Raw genomic sequence first — 6,199 nt, forward strand, 5'->3', positions numbered from 1 at the left:
TCTGCCAAGGATGGTGGATTCATCCATGCACTTCCCAGTCTCTAGGACTATGAAATCAGCTTGGATGTAATGGTCTTTAATCTTCACCAGAACATCCTCTACTAGCCCATAAGCTTGTTTTCTTGAGTTATCTGCCATCTTTAATGAGATTCTTGCAGCTTGTACCTCAAAGATCCCTAGCTTCTCCATTACAGAGAGAGGCATGAGGTTTACACTTGACCCTAGGTCACACAGAGCCTTCTTGAAGGTCATGGTGCCTATGGTACAAGGTATTGAGAACTTCCCAGGATCTTGTCTCTTTTGAGGTAATCTCTGCCTAGACAAGTCATCCAGTTCTTTGGTGAGCAAAGGAGGTTCGTTCTCCCAAGTCTCATTACCAAATAACTTGTCATTTAGCTTCATGATTGCTCCAAGGTATTTAGCAACTTGCTCTTCAGTGACATATTCATCCTCTTCAGAGGAAGAATACTCATCAGAGCTCATGAATGGCAGAAGTAAGTCCAATGGAATCTCTATAGTCTCAATGTGAGCCTCAGATTCCCATGGTTCCTCATTAGGGAACTCATTGGAGGCCAGTGGACGTCCAATGAGGTCTTCCTCAGTGGCGTTCACTGCCTCTCCATCCTTTCCAAGTTTGGCCATGTTGATGGCCTTGCACTCTCCTTTTGGATTTTCTTCTGTATTGCTTGGAAGAGTACTAGGAGGGAGTTCAGTAATTTTCTTGCTCAGCTGTCCCACTTGTGCCTCCAAGTTTCTAATGGAGGACCTTGTTTCAGTCATGAAACTTTGAGTGGTTTTGATTAGATCAGAGACCATGGTTGCTAAGTCAGAGTGGCTCTGCTTAGAATTCTCTGTCTGTTGCTGAGAAGATGATGGAAAAGGCTTGCCATTGCTAAACCTGTTTCTTCCACCATTATTGTTGTTGAAACCTTGTTGAGGTCTCTGTTGATCCTTCCATGAGAGATTTGGATGATTTCTCCATGAAGAATTATAGGTGTTTCCATAGGATTTTCCCATGTAATTCACCTCTTCCATTGAAGGGTTCTCAGGATCATAAGCTTCTTCTTCAGATGAAGCATCCTTAGTACTGTTTGGTGCATTTTGCATTCCAGACAGACTTTGAGAAATCAAATTGACTTGCTGAGTTAGTATTTTGTTCTGAGCCAATATGGCATTCAGAGTATCAATCTCAAGAACTCCTTTCTTCTGATTTGTCCCATTGTTCACAGGATTCCTTTTAGAAGTGTACATGAATTGGTTATTTGCAACCATTTTAATTAGTTCTTGAGCTTCTGTAGGTGTCTTCTTCAGATGAAGAGATCCTCCAGCAGAGCTATCCAAAGACATCTTGGATAGTTCAGAGAGACCATCATAGAAAATACCTATGATGCTCCATTCAGAAAGCATGTCAGAAGGACATTTTCTGATCAATTGTTTGTATCTTTCCCAAGCTTCATAGAGGGATTCACCTTCCTTCTGTCTGAAGGTTTGGACTTCCACTCTAAGCTTACTCAATTTTTGAGGTGGAAGGAACTTTGCCGAGAAGGCATTGACTAGCTTTTCCCAAGAGTTCAGGCTTTCTTTAGGTTGTGAGTCCAACCATATCCTAGCTTTGTCTCTTACAGCAAAAGGGAATAACATAAGTCTGTAGACCTCAGGGTCAACCCCATTAGTCTTGACAATGTCACAGATTTGCAAGAATTCAGCTAAAAACTGATGAGGATCTTCCAATGGAAGTCCATGGAACTTGCAATTCTGTTGCATTAGAGAAACTAATTGAGGCTTAAGCTCAAAGTTGTTTGCTCCAATGGCAGGGATAGAGATGCTTCTCCCATAGAAGTCGGGAGTAGGTACAGTAAAGTCACCCAGCACCTTCCTTGCATTGTTGGCATTGTTGTTGTTTTCGGCTGCCATGGGTTCTTCTTCCTTGAAGAATTCTGTTAGGTCCTCTACAGAGAATTGCGCTTTAGCTTCTCTTAGCTTTCGCTTCAAGGTCCTTTCAGGTTCAGGGTCAGCTTCAACAAGAATGCCTTTGTCTTTGTTCCTGCTCATATGAAAGAGAAGAGAACAAGAAAATATGGAATCCTCTATGTCACAGTATAGAGATTCCTTGAGGTGTCAGAGGAACAGAAAAATAGAAGGAAGAGGGAGAAGAATTCGAACTTAGTGAGATAGAGTTCGAATTGTGCATTGAGGAGGAGTGTTACTCCATAAATAGAAGGATGTGAGAAGAGAGGAAGAGTTTTTCGAAAATTAATTAAAAAGATTTTAAAATCATTTTGAAAAAGATTTTGAAGAAGATATGATTGAAAACTTTTTTTGAAAAAGATGTGATTAAAAAGATATGATTGAAAAGTTATAGTTTTAAAAAGATGTGATTGAGAAGATATGATTTGAAAAACAATTAAAAAAGATTTGATTTTAAAAATTAATGACTTGGCTAACAAGAAAATATATGATTCAAACATTAAACCTTTCTCAACAGAAAAGGCAACATACTTGAAATGTTGAATCAAATCATTAATTGATAGCAAGTATTTTTGAAAATGAAAAGAAATTAATTTTGAAAAAGATTTGATTGAAAAGATATGATTTGAAAAAGATTTGATTTTGAAAAAAAAATTTTGAAAACTTGAAAAAAATTTGAATTGAAAACAGAATCTTCCTTCTTGTGCCATCCTGGCGTTAAACGCCCAGAATGGTGCACATTCTGGTGTTTAACGCCCAAAGCACTACCCTTTTGGGCGTTAAACGCCCAGCCAGGCACCCTGGCTGGCGTTTAAACACCAGTTTGCCCTTCTTCACTGGGCGTTTTGAACGCCCAGCTTTTTCTTTTTAATTCCTCTGCTGCATGTACTGAATCTTCAGTTCCCGGTATTATTGACTTGAAAATAGAACCAAGATCAAATAAACAATGCATGCAAGACACCAAACTTAAAATGAGACTAGTGTCTCAATAAGAAAACATAACATATTTTTTTGGTTTTTTTACGATTTTGTAAATTTTTTTTGGTTTTTTTCGAAAATTAAGTGGAAAAGAAAATAAAGGTATCAAAATTCTTAATGAGAATTCCAGGAATCATGCAATGTTAGTCTAAAGCTTTAGTCTAAAGGAATTATACATGGATAGCCAAGCTTCAGCAGGACATTGCATTCAAGAGCTAAATTGATGAGAATCAATCAGCTTTGGTGATGATAAGATCATCACCTTGAAACACTAGAATTCATTCTTAAGAACTCTGAAAAATATCTAATCTAAGCAACAAGATGAACCGTCAGTTGTCCATACTCGAAACAATCCCCGACAACGGCGCCAAAAACTTGGTGCACGAAATTGTGATCACTACTTTTCAACGCCGTTGAGAGCGCGCCAATTGGGCTTCTGTAGCTCCAGAAAATCCACTTCGAGTGCAGGGAGGTCAGAATCCAACAGCATCTGCAGTCCTTTTAGTCTCTGAATCAGATTTTTGCTCAGATCCCTCAATTTCAGCCAGAAAATACCTGAAATCACAGAAATACACACAAACTCATAGTAAAGTCCAGAAAAGTGAATTTTAACTAAAAACTAATAAAAATATACTAAAAACTAACTAAATCCTACTAAAAATATACTAAAAATAATGCCAAAAAGCGTATAAATTATCCGCTCATCAGGCGGCGGGAAAACTGGCAAGGAAAAGTGCTAAACAATGCATTTGATTTTCGATACGCTCTTCTCTTTTCACCAAATATTGTTCACCTCAACTTTTTACCCATACACCACGGTAATTAAATAATTCTTTGTTATCATTCACTTTAGATTTTTCAATAATCAATATCAGTATTATTTTAAACCATTAAACTCTATTTATCTTAAAAAGTTAAACTCTATTATTTTAAGTTTAAATATGTATTGAATATTGTTATTAAGAGTTTAAAGTTATTGTCTGGAGTGGAAATTGTGGTTGTAGTTGTGTTTGTCAGTATACCTGTAATTGTTTGCATAAATTATACTTTTGTAAATTGCATAAAGTCTGCAATGAAAACTTTGATGTTAGGATGGCAAGATCAAGATTGAGGCGTGTAAAACTCGGTCAAATCATAATTAAATAAGTAATTAATTAAATGAGGGCAAAAAGGGTTGGAAAATTTAACAATCGTCGTTTGACAATTGAAAGATGATATTTGGACTCAGAAGATTTTTTCGAGTCGAAAACATATTTTTTTGCATAAAACACACATTGGTAATTTGACCGGCTATACTAGCTTAGATCTGTCTGGTACTATGCCTGAGAAAATTAATTATGAGTGAAGAAAGTTAAAAAGTTAAAATTCATAATTTATAAGGTAAAAATATTTAAAACATGAATTAAAAATGTTAATCTTAAAAGTTTTGTCCCAAAGTTGGACCAAACGAGCTACATAAGTAAACCGGCCCAAGTTGGACCTAAATCTAACATATATAAGCCCTTACTAATGGCCACTCAGCAACCAAACCTCATTCATAAGTGTTTCATGCTGAAATTGAAGAAGAGATGGAAGAAGAGAGAAAATCCTAGCCTTTGATACATTCAAACCACCATAACTTCCTCTCCAGTTCTCCGATTGTCACACCGTTTGTGACCACATGAAGCTCATCTCATCCTCTATAATTCTATCTAAAAATATTGGTAATAATTTTGAATTCTCTCACCCCATTTTCGTAGAACATGTTCAATTTAAAATTTAGTTATCGTTTTGTGAAATCTTATGATTTTGGTTGCTTAGGGTTGCTCTAGTATGAGCTATTAGTGAATTTCATCAATAAATTTCGTGGGTCAAGATAAGAGATCACCAAATTCTTGTGATTTATGAAGTTTCATGAACCCTAGGTTGATGTATGTGTGAAATTATTTATATTAGAGTGTTGCGTGATTTTGGTACACCTTGAGAACTTGAAATTAGCTTGTAGAGCTTTTGGGTGAGCCTTGAAGTGGATATTCAAAATTGGGTATCATTGAGAAGTGAATTCAAGTGTTGGATGTGAACCACCGTCGTTAAAGATACGGTTTAAGTTTCATTTAAATACCGTATAATATAATGTGAAATCTTAAGCTAGATGCCTCTAGGAATAGGTTTGAATTGTATATTTAGTTGGAATTGATATGTGTAGTTGAGATGTTGTTGCAATTGATGATTTGGATGAGGATTGTGTAATTATGCATAGTTCATGTATTATGAAATTCGATGAGTTGGATGGTAATAATGTATGTATAAATTATGTATTGTATTAATGGATGTTGGGTCGAAGGCTGTGAATTTGGGCCAGAGACCAGAAAATGTAAGAATGGTAAGTTGGTGAATGTATTGTGTGATGATGTATGAGCTGAATGGAATTTGGATATTAAATGTGTGCGAATTGGAATTATTGATAGAATAGTAAAAATTTAAGATTTTGAGGTGTGGAATTGATGAAATTGAGTTAAAATATGTAATTGAAGTAGGTTTGAGTTTAATGGACTGTGAATGTGTGAATTAGAGTGGTTTGGGGTCCTTTTGTTGATATTAAAACTGTTTTTCCTTGTAAACATTTTGAAAAAATTGGTAAATCCTATTTTTAGTTAAAATCTTATTTTTTGCCAACGTTGGCGGGCCGTAACTTGGTCCTTGAAGTGAAAATTTTATAAAACTAATTTTTTTATGAAAATTCATTTCTAACGGTTCAAGAATGGTTGAAAAATGAAATTTGTGAAAAAAGATATGAATGTTTGAAATTTGGGCTGAAAAATTAGTTTGTTTTAACATATAAGCTTTTTCAAGTTCGGGTATGTCATGCATATGCGGAACTCGTCGTGCGTACGTGGGAGTTGGTATCTGTCCAACACTCATGTGTACACGACATATGTCATGTGTACGCGAACGTACCCACTACCCAAATTTCTCGCGTACGCGACTTTGCCAAATTTTGCACTCATGCGTCCGCATGAGGTATGCGTATGCATGACCACTCAATTTTCTAAAACTTGAATTTTTGAGTTTTTAAGGATTCTTTTAGCCTTCTAAATTTTTATAAACTCCGATAAGAGTCTAGAGACAGTGTAATTAAGGATAGAGGAGTTAGGAACAAACTAAAGAGTTTTTAGTAAATTGAAAGAAGATGAACAAAATGTGAAGTGATGTATGATTAGGATTATTATGATGATGAGTGGTAATTAACTATGAAGATGAATTATGATGACGA

At 35.7% G+C, this 6,199-nt stretch overlaps 1 non-coding gene across 1 annotated transcript; it reads left to right on the forward strand.

Moving 5' to 3' along the window:
- The first annotated feature begins 1,401 nt into the window (after positions 1-1,401).
- LOC130970914 (small nucleolar RNA R71) lies at positions 1,402-1,509 on the forward strand. The gene has a single exon (XR_009082159.1). It is a non-coding gene; the product is annotated as a small nucleolar RNA R71 (small nucleolar RNA).
- The last annotated feature ends 4,690 nt before the right edge of the window (positions 1,510-6,199 follow it).

The sequence above is a fragment of the Arachis stenosperma genome, chromosome 3 (assembly GCF_014773155.1).
Source record: "Arachis stenosperma cultivar V10309 chromosome 3, arast.V10309.gnm1.PFL2, whole genome shotgun sequence".
Classification (NCBI taxonomy): domain Eukaryota; kingdom Viridiplantae; phylum Streptophyta; class Magnoliopsida; order Fabales; family Fabaceae; genus Arachis; species Arachis stenosperma.